This window comes from Diospyros lotus, chromosome 1 (assembly GCF_014633365.1).
Source record: "Diospyros lotus cultivar Yz01 chromosome 1, ASM1463336v1, whole genome shotgun sequence".
Classification (NCBI taxonomy): domain Eukaryota; kingdom Viridiplantae; phylum Streptophyta; class Magnoliopsida; order Ericales; family Ebenaceae; genus Diospyros; species Diospyros lotus.
In genome coordinates, this window is record NC_068338.1 from 47,771,965 (window position 1) to 47,784,682 (window position 12,718).

The window sequence follows — 12,718 nt, forward strand, 5'->3', positions numbered from 1 at the left end:
ATACCAAAAAATAAAAAAAATGAAAAATTAATTTTAGATTTATAATATTTCAAACTTATTTATTAGAATTATTAGATTTATAATATAATTATATTTTAAATAAATATTAATTTGATGCAATAATTTAAATTATTTTATTACTATATTTTAGATTATTATCTTAAACTATTATTTTATTAGTTATCATAATCATAAATTATTTTATTTTTATTAATTAAATAATTAGTAATATTATTTTTCATAAATTATTTTATTTTTATTTAGTAAATAAATATTTAAAAAAAAAACAAAAATTGTGGCTCCTTCCCCAAATCCCCAAATTTTTAACCCTAACCCACCCCCTCTCTCTCTGTGAACTAATCCCGCCGTCGACCCATTCGCCATTGCCTTCGCCTCCTGTCGTCACCATCGTCGCTACTTCTGCTTTCGTCTCCGGTCGTTGCCGCTGCTTTCGCCTCCATTCGCCACCGCAACCATTGTCGCTGCCAGCTTGATCGGGATCCGTCTCCGCCTTCACCGCTGTGAGATTCGCTTCCGCCGCCTCAAAGGTATATGTATATATATATATTGTGTGTATATGTATTTTGTGTGTATATATTCTGCGAGATCGTGTCGCTTTGGCCTCTAATGCTTGGGTAATCACTATCTATCTGTTATCTAACCTGCTCAAGTTTTTCTTTTTGGAATTGGCTTTCATTTTGTTGGTTACTTTACTTGATAGACAGAGCTTCAGTGACATGGCCAACTTTTTGCCTATTGTACTTCATTCATTTTTTTTTTGTGCGTGGCACATTTCCAGTTTAACCTCTATGTTGATTTTGTAATATTTCTATATTTAATGCAGTGGGTGCCACCAAGTCTAAGTGTCCCAATACTAGATTTGGTAGATGTTGTTTTCCAGCTGCAAGATGGGGGTTGGATCAGGTATATGATATGCAAAAAAATTTAGATTATGTTAACTATCGTCCCTTATTTTTATATTTGGCAGAATGTCAAAAGTTTCAGTTTGCTAGATTTCCTTCTGGCTAACTTACCAGTGCATTACAGGCGGAAGGCTTTCTGGGTGGCCAAACAGGTATTACGGTTGGGAATGGGTGATGCCATTGATGATTGGTTAATTGAGAAAATCCAACTTTTACGTAGGGGAACAGTGGTTGCTCAGGAATCAGGCGAATTGAGCAGGTTATCCTTCACAACCTTCTTGAATTAAGATGCCTGTTTATATTTTTCTCAATGTTTTTGATGAACTCTCCCTTGTTTGGAGTTCTCAATACTTGGTAGCATAAAAGAGGATTGAGATTGTAACAGGTCTTGACTCTAATTTCATAATTCACAATTTTATTTTAATTTTGGTTTTACTTGCTTCATTATAAACAAAATTCACAAAATCTTATAGAACCCATTTCAATTTTGGATACATTAAGATAAGGCTCACAAGGGAGCAACATCAACCGGCTTCTTGTCGGTTATCATTGCCTCACAGATAAGCAACTGTGAGGTCCATGAGTAGTTGATATTTTTGCTACATATGGGCAAGCAAGTAAAACAACCTGAAACTTGAGTCACTAGTTTACTATTCACTAGGCAGCCTTTTATAACCAGAGGGGGTATTTGGCGTGTCTTTTGTTCAGGGAAACTTGTACTTGCGGAAATCTTAATAATGGAAGTGTGGGGTGCTTATTATTTTCTCTCTGATTCACATTAGATGCTTTGGCCTAATGGAATATTCATAACAAAACATCCAAGGCGACAACGACCAACTGCCTCTGGAAAGACACCCCTACGTTCAACTGATGGCCAACCCCCCATATCTGTATCCTCACCTAAGAAAATTGAGGATGTCCACCAATGGAAAAGCAACAACTAAAGGAAGCTGAGCGTCGTGCAAAATTTGTATATGAACTAATGATTGGTAATTTTACTTGTTTAACTTTAACAACTTTCCTCTTCATTTAAAGCATTATGCCAACATTATCCTGTACTCAAATTCCAAATGCTGGTTATGCTTGTAAATCAACTCTATTTTTTATTGAATGCAGATAATGCGCCAGCTGCTATTGTGAGTCTTTTCGGTCGAAAAGAGCGTGAACAATGTGCTAAGGATCTCTACTACTTTATTCAGGTGATGTCATTGTGAAATGATCTACCTAGAATCGTGTCATCACACTGGTTATTGATTGCCTGACCTATGAACATGTGATCTTGAAAAATGTCCCACCAATTTAACAGAACAAATTCTCTTTGCTTTTTCTTTATTTATTTCTATGTTCCAAGTGGCTTATTCTTGTGGCTTGAACTCATTAAAAGTTTGATCCCAAGCAAATTTATGCTATGGTGGAAGATAATTGCAGGCAGGCCAGAAAATCCAACATGCAGTCATTTACACTCCTACTGTTTACCTTTCATCTAAATGAAAAATAACTTTCTCCTCTGTTCACTTTCCTCTTCCTATTGTTGCTGGGCCGCTTTTGTTTTCTTACCACAAATGTTGTCCCTCTAATAAAATTTTCTTCAAGTAGAATAAATGCATGTCAATTTTGCACCACTTCTGGTTCCCATCAGTTTTGTAATCCGATAGTTACAAATAGAAGGAAAAAGAATGGGAAAACACCATTGTTCTGTTGGCTGTGCTTCTCATGCCATTTCTGGTTGGAAGATTGACTAATGAATAGTTGTGGCTCGGTTGCTTGTGCAGTCTTCTGTGTACGAAGCAGTTGGCTTTTTTTTTTCCCTAGAGTTTTCATTGTTTTTAATGTAGCTTTATGAAGGTAAAGTTAAATTCAATGAGTCTCAATGTTTTAATTTTTTATTTTCTAATAATTTTTGTTGTTAAAATAATTTTTTAATAAAATAATTATTTTAATTTTTATTTATTTTTTAAATTTTTATATGTTATAGCGTCAAAAATTTCCGTGGCTGAATATTTTTTAATAAAATAATTATTTTTATTTTAATTTTTTTATTTTTAAAATGTTTAGTGATGAAAATTTTTGGCGCTAAATTTAAAAAAAATTACAATATCAACGATGGAAATATTTTTGTTGCTAAATTTTAAAAAATTACATTTAGTGATGAAAATATTTCTATCACTAAATTGGCGATGGATTCGTCACCAAAAAAATTTAGTGACGATGACTTTTGCGATAGACAAAATTTGTCTCTAATCCGTTGCTAAATTTAGCGACGGATTTTTGGCTTTAGCAATGAAATATTTCTGTCTTTAAAATTCAAAATTCTTGTAGAGTTCTTTGCAAAAGGAATTTTTTTTTTAAACTAAAATTACAAAAGTATTACTCCATAGCTTTGTTCGAGTTTGATGTGATTTAGATTTTAGTTTGTTATTTATGATTATTAATTTACATTAATTGTGTTGCAAAATTAGTATCTATGTTTATAGATTTAAAGCTCCTAAATGGTTGGTGGAAAATAGATAAAGTGCTTAAAAATTTAAACTGTACTATTTGATAATTAGGTTAATTTAATAATTAATTATATTTAAAAAATAAAAATATATTTATTTTAGCCACGCCATTTTGGCAATAAAAATATAATTTTTTAATTTTTTTATAATGTAGTGAAAATATTTTTTTAATTTTTTAATATATTTTAGTTCCGTCACTAAATTAGCGACGGATCCATCGTCAAAAAAATTTAGTGATGATGATTTTCATGACGGACAAAGTCTATCGCTAATCCATCACTGAATTGATTTAGTGATAGATTTTTGGCTTTAGAAATGAAATATTTCCATCGTTAAAATTCGAAATTCTTATAATGTCCTTTGTAAATGGAATTTATATTTTTAAATTGAAATTACAGAAGTATTATCCTATAACTTTGTTTCAATTTGATGTGATTTAGATTTTAGTTTGTTATTCGTGATTATTAATTTAAATTAATTATGTTACAAAATTAGTATCTATGTTTATAAATTTAAAGCTCGTAAATGGTTGGTGGAAAATAGATAAAGTGCTTAAAAATTTAAACATCATTGTTTGATAATTAAGTTAATTTAATAATTAATTATATTTAAAAAAATAAAAATATATTTATTTTAGCAACGCCATTCTGGCAATAAAAATATAATTTTTAAATTTTTTTATAATGTAGCGAAAATATTTTTTAATTTTTAATATGTTTTAGCTATGGAAATAAAAATAACTTTTTTAATTTTTGAATATATTTTAGTGACGATTTTTTTTAAAATATATATATATGTTCGTCGCTAAAATAAATTCTTATTGTTTTATAAAAAATAGAGACGAAATGTTCCATCATTATATTAATTTTTTTAATAAATTTAAAAAATAGTGACGGAGTATTTCGTTGCTATATAAATTTCTATTTTTCATATAATTTTTTTTAAAAAAATAACGACAAAATATTACGTTGTTAATCCATCATTGTTTTGTTTGGTCGCTATATTGGATTACTAAATTAGAGAAGAAATTGCGATAGAAATTTTCGTCATTAAATTTAATAAAAATTATATTTAGCAATATAAATATTTTTGTTGCTAATCCATTGTTAAATTAGCGATTGATCAGTCACTAAAAAAATTTAGCGACGAAGATTTTCTGTCTATTGCTAAATTGATTTAGCAACGGATTTTTGACTTTAGCAACGGAATATTTTTGCTATTAAAATCAAAAATTCTTGTGGTATCATGCAAATACCAAAAAAGAAAACTATTATTCATTAGTTACTAATTGCTGCAAATTAAGAATTTTTGTTCAAATTTGAAATTTAACTCAAAAAAGTAAATAAGGATTTCCAATTAAAGTTATGCATATAGGTGTCATTTCTAATAAATTGTGTCTCGCGATCCCAAGCCCCCCTATGGAGAAGAGATTATAATAGTTTGTTCTTAGTAATCCATAAGAAAAACTATTCAAATAAGGTGCGCGTGATTATCATTAACTTTATTTATTGCACTCTACTCAACAATAGAATTAAATTATAAAAGACTCATAAAAATATTTTCTTTTTCAATTAGATCGATGACATAGTCATACTTTTACTTTTTCTTCCACATATGCTCAGATTTCAATTTTAAATAACTATTGGCTTCTTTTTTAGAAGGAGCATTCTCAAAAAATACTTAAACAAAAATAATTTTTTATTTTTAAAGATGGCTTCGATATTGACTAATAATATCTCACAATAAGTGTAAAGTTTATAAATTTAAATATTTTTCCATCTCTAAGTGTAAAAATGTATTTATAATTATTTTTCATATATATATTGTATATATATAAAGAGATCATTCATAATTGAAAAGTCTTTTCGGCTTTATTATCCAACCAATTACAGCAAAAGAATATCGCACTTTGAAGATTTGTTATTTGGCATGATTGAGCCACACACATATATATATATAATATGGTTTTTGCTGGGCATGTTGGGTGTTGTTCTAATCAAGTTAATGAAATTTCATCTTTACTTTAAAAATTTTTAAAATGTTTAAATCATAAACACCAACACAAATCTTGTTGCGTCATAAATTAAGGCATGATATAAATATCATATCTTCCTATTTCCTAATAAAAATGGGTAAGACTCCATGAAATTTAGACAACCATGAGATTGTGGTGGAACTGTGTCTCTGCCCCAATAATGCCACAACCAACACAATAGTGAAGATAACTAGTTTTGTGAGAGAGCAGCAACAATTGATCTTAGCACTGCAAACTTGGCATTGATCAAGGTCTGCTATGAAAGTATCTCTGTTTAACATTTATTTCAATAAACTTGTTTCATACATTAATAAGTATAAATGGTAACTTTTCTATATAAATTGGTTACACCTTATAAGGACTGCAACCTTTCACTAGAAGATTATTTAAAATCACATCAATATCAAGCAACATGCCACAACCCACTTTAGTTGAAGGTTTTTATGGCAATGTTGCGCAAGGCAACTGTCTCAATTGAAGCGACTCAAAAAAATTTCACATTTTTTTTTTATATATATACATATACATAAGTTTTGATAAAGCCAAATAACTCATTACATCTTTTCATTCAGCAATAGAAACCAATATAAATATTTATATCACTATTCATTAAAACTCAATTTTAAGAGATAATAAAAACCTAAATACAACTTAAGGTGGTATTCTCTTTGTGTTTCAATTTTTAGTTTTGAGTTTTGAATTCATTTTCAGTTTTGTATTCTAAGTGTTTGTTTTGAAATTTTTAAAAACGCGTTCCTTTTATCATTCTGAAAAATTATTTCTCAAAATAAAAAATTGGAAAACACATTTACTTTGAAATTTTGTAAAATATTATTTTATAATATTTTATTTTAAAAAATTAATTCAAAATAAATTATAAATATTTATTAATAAGTTATAAATTTAATCATATATAATGTATTAAAATTAAAAATTACTTTCTAAAATCATTTTTAATTTGACTCAACTATTAATTTTGTAATAAATTTTTTTTATCTACAAATTGAAATTATCTACACATTTAAATTACCACAACATAAATATTAAAAAAAATTATAAATCATAAAATACCATTAATTTATTCAAAATTTTAAGAATATCATTGAAAAGAAAAAATTAATAAAAAAATTATATTACATATTGGGAGTGTGGGGCGATGAAGGAAGGAAGGGAGAAGAAATGGTAGAGGGCGTGTGAGGCGGTGAAGGAAGGAAGAAATGGAAGAGACGGTGACGGAAGGAAAAAATGGCAGAGGGTAGCCGTAGGAGGAAGTGATCGACGTTGTAGGCGAACGGCAGATTTGGGTTGCTGCAACGACGGACATAGGCAAAGGCGAGGTGCGGCGGAGTTGCTGAAACAACAAAGGCAAGGTGAGGCGGATCTGGTTTGCTGGTTGCGGCGGTGACGGATCGCAGCTGTGAAGGCCATGGAAGGCTCGTCGCCAGCCAACAAATGAGAGAGATAGAGAGAAAAGAAGAGACAAAGGATTGATCTGGAAGAGAAAAAGAAGAATGAGACCGCGGCTCCCAGTAGAGATGGCCGTGGCAGGTGCGTCGCCGGCCAAGAAGGAAGAGATGGAGGAAGCAAGGAAAAGAGAAGAGGGAGAGAAGAGGCAGCAACCGTTTTCTGCATTTTGGTTTTTTAACCGTGTTTTGGCTGAAAATAGCCAAAACAGTTTTTTGCTGTTTTGGATTTTCTGTACAAAAAATTTTCTTGTTTTCAAAAATGCATTTTTTGAAAATAACAAAGAGAACGGGTTTTCATTGTTTTGAAAAACTGAAAACAAAAAACGGCTCGAAAACGGCAAAGAGAACAGGCCCTAAGCTATTTCTTTTTTTGCTATTTTCAAAAACACTCCTACAAATCTTTTAGTTGGGAGAGCCATGTACATTTACTAACCTAATCTAAATCTGGTCCCCCAATCCGAGCAGGGAAACAGATCGAAAGAATTAATTGGAGAAATACAAGGAATGTAATGGAAAGAATACAATTTTGAAAAATACTATTGGTACACCTTTGTATACACCTTGGGCTACATAAAGGTGTGCCAATGACAAAAATATCCTTCATGAGGCGCGTGAGGCACATGGAGGCGAGAGGTATTTTGGTCATAATATTCCTTGGTGTAGCCCATGATGTACAAAAATAATGTACATGTAGCATGATATAAGGAACCTATAACCAGACTCTCCATAAGCAAGCTAGATTAGATGGCAACACTACACAGAGCAACTGTCTCGATAGTTATTCCTGGTCCAAATCCACACAACACACCGTATTTGCATCATTCTCCAGTGGTAGTCTTTCCTTCCTTCAGCGATTGTTTTCTCATCTCATCTAGAACAAAAAATACACAAGCACTTGCCATGTTTCCGTACTCGCTCAACACATGACGACTAGCCGAGAGTTTTTCCTCCTTCAAACTGAGTTTCGATTCGATTAGGTCCAAAACAACTCTGCCACTTGGATGGGCCACCCAAAAGAGTGAGTTCCAGTCCCTAACTCCATGTGGAGTGAAAGCGTCAACCAAGCATTTCTTGATGTTATTCGATACGTGGCCAGGCAAGGTCTTGGCCAAATAAACAATGAGCCCGACTTCACGGGGTGGATTTCAACTACTTCGCGGGAGTTTGGAATTGTATGTTGATAAGCTCCCACAACTTCAAAAATTGGAGTTTCGGTGGATCTATCAAGGTTTGAACCAACTATCAGCACTGATAAGCCGTCGCCAAATAGTGCTTGACTAACAAGCAAATCAGAATGGGTATGGCAGGTGCCACTGAAAATGCAAACTGTGAGTTCAGAACATATAATAAGAACTCTTACACCGGGGCTGTTCTCGAAAATATCATTTGTTAGTCGGAAAAGTCCACCCAATACCGGGTTTAGGGAGGATAATGCTAAAAAATCACCAAAATAACACAAAACAACATACTACATCCTTACTTGGTCGGTGGTTGCACGGGTAGGATGGACGTCGCAGGGTGGACTCATAGACGTTGCACGGTGGCCGGCGAGTTATTGATAAGGCTTAATTATATATATTTTTTATTTTAATCTTGTACTATTTTTTTATATAAATGTGAATTTAAGTAGATTTTATATTATTTTAATATCTTTTTGTAAAAAACCAACAAAGAATAATATTTTGAAGATTTAAGCAAAAAAAAATAGATATTATAAAACTAATTTTAAAATATAAATAAAAAATAAATTATTTATCTACTAATAATTAAATATATATTATATAGTATATTATATTATAATTAAAGGCTCAATTGAAGATTCCGTAGAACCAGCAAATTGAGAAGTTGAAATTGGAGATTGAGATGAATGCCAAGGCATGTATATATATAATGAAATATTAAAGAAAGTCACGGGGGAATAGGACTCGAGCTAGGCCGGCCGTGCACATCCACTCTCTATTTATTATATTACTAGGGAATGGCGGTGTCTAAAGGCACACTGTAAATATAATATACGATTAAATAATATTAAGATTAAATATTAAATAAAAAATAAAATTTATTATATATTTGTTTCCTTTCTCTTAATGTTTTATAATAAAAAATAAAAAAATTAAATTAAAAAAATTTAAAATGCACAAATTAAAATTAAAGGAAACAAATATACAATAATTTTACTGCCAATCAAATATAAAAAAATTAAAATTTAAAATAAAAAAATTAAATTAAAATTTAAATATCAAACAATACATATCAGTTAATGCTATTGCTCCCAATCAAATATAAAAAAAATTAAAATTAAAATACACATCAATTAGTGCTCCTGCTGCCAATCAATTATAATTACATAAGAAAAATAAACATTATATTGTCATTCACCAAAAAAATATGTTAAAATTTTACAAAAAGTGGGTTAAAGTTTTACAAAAAAATGTATGCTTTACAAAAAATGTGTCAATAACATGTCTTCAAACATATGTTTGCCCGAACTTCCTTCTCATTACTTTCCAAAAAGTTTCCGTATCAACTTGTATGTATCTCCAATGAGAAACATGCACAATAATCTGGTAATTTGTTAAACAAAAAAAATATAAATTAGTACATTTGTTGTACTAATCAAAATATACTTTGAGATTGAAATTATCTTATTACATCCCCATCGAAGCAAGGTAGTTGTATTTCTCCTTATACTTTGAGTTGTTAGTCACATAAGAACCAATACATATATTAATGAAAACTCATTATACACATTAAACACACAAAGCTCCAAACTTACTACTCATCTCTTTTGCGTCTAATATTTTCTATTTTTCTTTTCACTTTTCTTGTTATTTCCTTAAGAACTTATTATAAAAAAAAAAAATTAAGAAAATGAAGTTTCTTTTTCATCATATATTCGTTTTCTTCTCTTATATTTTTATATATTATTATGCTAGGCTATAAATGCAACATGTGTTTTTCTCTTATTCATTTTCTTCTATTTTTAATGCTTACTTTAACATGCTTTAGATCAATGCTTACTTTAACATACTTTAGAAAAACAAAATTCAAATTAAATATTTGAAAAAAAAACATCTATATAATAAAAACACAACAGTTTTTGAAATAATAAATTCGTAAAAAAAACATCTAAATTCATAAAAAAAATTATATGACAATATTCGAAAAATAAACTTCTAAAAATTGTGGAGAAACCATACCATGGGATATGCATTTTTCTTCCATTTGCCAGAAAAGGTAGCCTTTTCTTTTTCTTTTGCCTATAATAATAAAAATAAATAGACTATATTTATAATTTTTTTTAAATGATAAGAAAATGCATGTCCAATGTTGAAGTGACTTTCAGGCTTACCTCACAAATGCGAATAGTATTAAGGTCACGCTCATCGCGAATAACAACATTAACATTTCTTTCTTGAAAAAATTGAACCTATACATGTAAAAACTTTAGAGTGATAAATAAAATTTTATACACATAAATAAAAAAATTAGTAAACGAAGTCGATATTATGGTTCGGTATAAGCCTCCACCTACCTATAAGTATGAGGAAAACAATTAGATATGATAAGTATTTTTTTCAAAAGAAAATAGGCTTTATATTAAATTTATATGAAGAAAAAAAAACTTACTTGACCAAAAATAGTAATATTGTCCATAATTGTTGCACTTCAACCTAAAAAACAAATCAGTTGTTGCTACCAAATCAGATAATAAAATTAAATATTTTATTTAAATAAATAACTACCATGGATAGAATAGACGATGAGGAAAAAAAAAATATAAACCAAAATGATAAAAGGCTAACCCAATATTTAGAATATATGTATTTTAATAATCACATTAAAATGATAAAATTAAAACCAAAATCAAATGTTAGTATAAATAATTATCACTTGGAAAGTCTAAGAGAAAAAATTGGAAAGTAAAATTAAGGAAGATGACAACCCTGATTTTTTACACTTGATAATCTTTTATAAAAATAAAAATAAAATAGTATTTATTATGTTCCATTATATAAAATTACCATTGATGTTGGGTTAAATGGGCTTTTGGGCAAATTAGACCTTGATAGAGGATTTGCTTGATTTTTGGCTTAAAATTTTCACTTTTATTCCATGAAAAGAGTATTTTTAGTTGTTTAATTTAAATTTACAATTTTCAATGAGTTATAATTTTTGACTTTAAGCACGAATTATCTTAAATGAATTATAATTTTTCTCAGAAAAACTTAAATAAGATATAAAAAAATGAGTTATAATTTTTCTTAGAGAAACTCAAATAAGTTATAAAAAAAATAAACACATATATTTAGCTCCAACTCATGAAAAAAATAAAATTATATAAACACATAATTTTATAAGAGTAGGACCTACATAAACACATATAAAAAAAATAAAATTGTATAATTGGATCCAACTCATTTTCGTCCCATAAAATTTTTAAAAGATAAAATTATATATTTGGGTCCAACTCAATTGTACCCAATGTTAGAAATTGTTAAAATTAAAATATTTGGTGCAAATTTTTGAATAAATGTTTGAATAAAAGTGTACCTAATGTCCTAATTTTTTTTCTTTTGTTATATTTTTTTGGTGCTTCCAATACAAAATTTTCTTTCTCTTGAATGATGACAAAAATTACAATTTACAATTTTTACATGACATACACATGACACTGATTTATAATTTAAATTTAATTTATTATTTAAATTAATACACATACATATGACACTAAAACACCTTTCATTCATTTTAAAACTAAAATTATATTACATGGAAATGTATATAAATGGATGAGATGAAATTTAATACTTTTGACCAAAATACTTAATTAAATAACTTTCATTCATTTTAATTGAATTAGAATGAAGAACCTTGAGTTCTGATCTTAAGTGATCAAATAAATGAAATAATTCTATTTTTTCATTTTATATAGATTATTTTAATTTAAAAATAATTTTATTGTGCCTAAAATAAAAAAATAGAATTAATAAAATAAAATTAAAATTAAAAAAAATAAATTCTTTTTGAATATTTGCATAAGTAAATCAATATGATAAATTAACCAATTTCATATTTTTTAAGTATCAAAGATTCAACACTTAAAGATAAAAATATTAGGTTGTGTTCTCTTTACTTTTTAATTTTCAGTTTTGAGTTTTGAATTCATTTTCAGTTTTCTGTTTTAATAGTCTGTTTTTAGAAAATTAAAAACGCGTTCTCTTTGTCATTTTAAAAAACTATTTTTCAAAACAGAAAATTAGAAAACGCGTTCTCTTTCAAATTTTGAAAATATTTTTTTAATAATATTTTATTCAATAAATTTAATTATTTAGTAAATTATAAATATTTAATGTTAATATATTATTAAAAATATATATACATTTTAAAGTTAATGAATTTTGTAATATTTTTCTTTCATTACAATAATAAAATATGAATAAATAAATAAATAAATGTGTTTTGAGTTTAAAATTTGTTTTAGATGAAAACACTCAAAATAACTTTTTGTTATTTTGAGTTTTCTTTATAATTTTTTTTTGTTTTCAAAAATGCATTTTTAAAAATAACAAAGAGATCAAATTTTTATGATTTTAGAAAATTAAAAATTAAAAATGACTTAAAAACAGTAAAGAGAACGCAACCTTAAATTTTGAATTAAGTTTCCTATTTTGATATCATTATTTGAATAAAGTTTTAAACTAGAAACAACATTTGATCATCAATGATTTAAAAAAGAGATTTTTATTTCTTTTGGAATTGAATCATCCATGTCAAATTATTATACATCAAAAC

At 28.1% G+C, this 12,718-nt stretch overlaps 1 long non-coding RNA gene and 1 pseudogene across 2 annotated transcripts; one reads left to right on the forward strand and one right to left on the reverse strand.

Moving 5' to 3' along the window:
- The first annotated feature begins 314 nt into the window (after positions 1-314).
- LOC127810578 (uncharacterized) lies at positions 315-2,437 on the forward strand. 2 transcript variants are annotated; one of them, XR_008025496.1, is made up of 5 exons: positions 315-548; positions 845-924; positions 1,048-1,182; positions 1,632-1,912; positions 2,040-2,437. It is a non-coding gene; the product is annotated as an uncharacterized LOC127810578 (long non-coding RNA). The 2 variants fall into 2 exon arrangements; XR_008025495.1 differs by having other exon boundaries at positions 1,706-1,912.
- Positions 2,438-7,662: 5,225 nt separating this feature from the next.
- The window catches only part of LOC127794133 (chalcone synthase-like), a 33,066-nt pseudogene continuing 28,010 nt past the window's right edge, over positions 7,663-12,718 (reverse strand).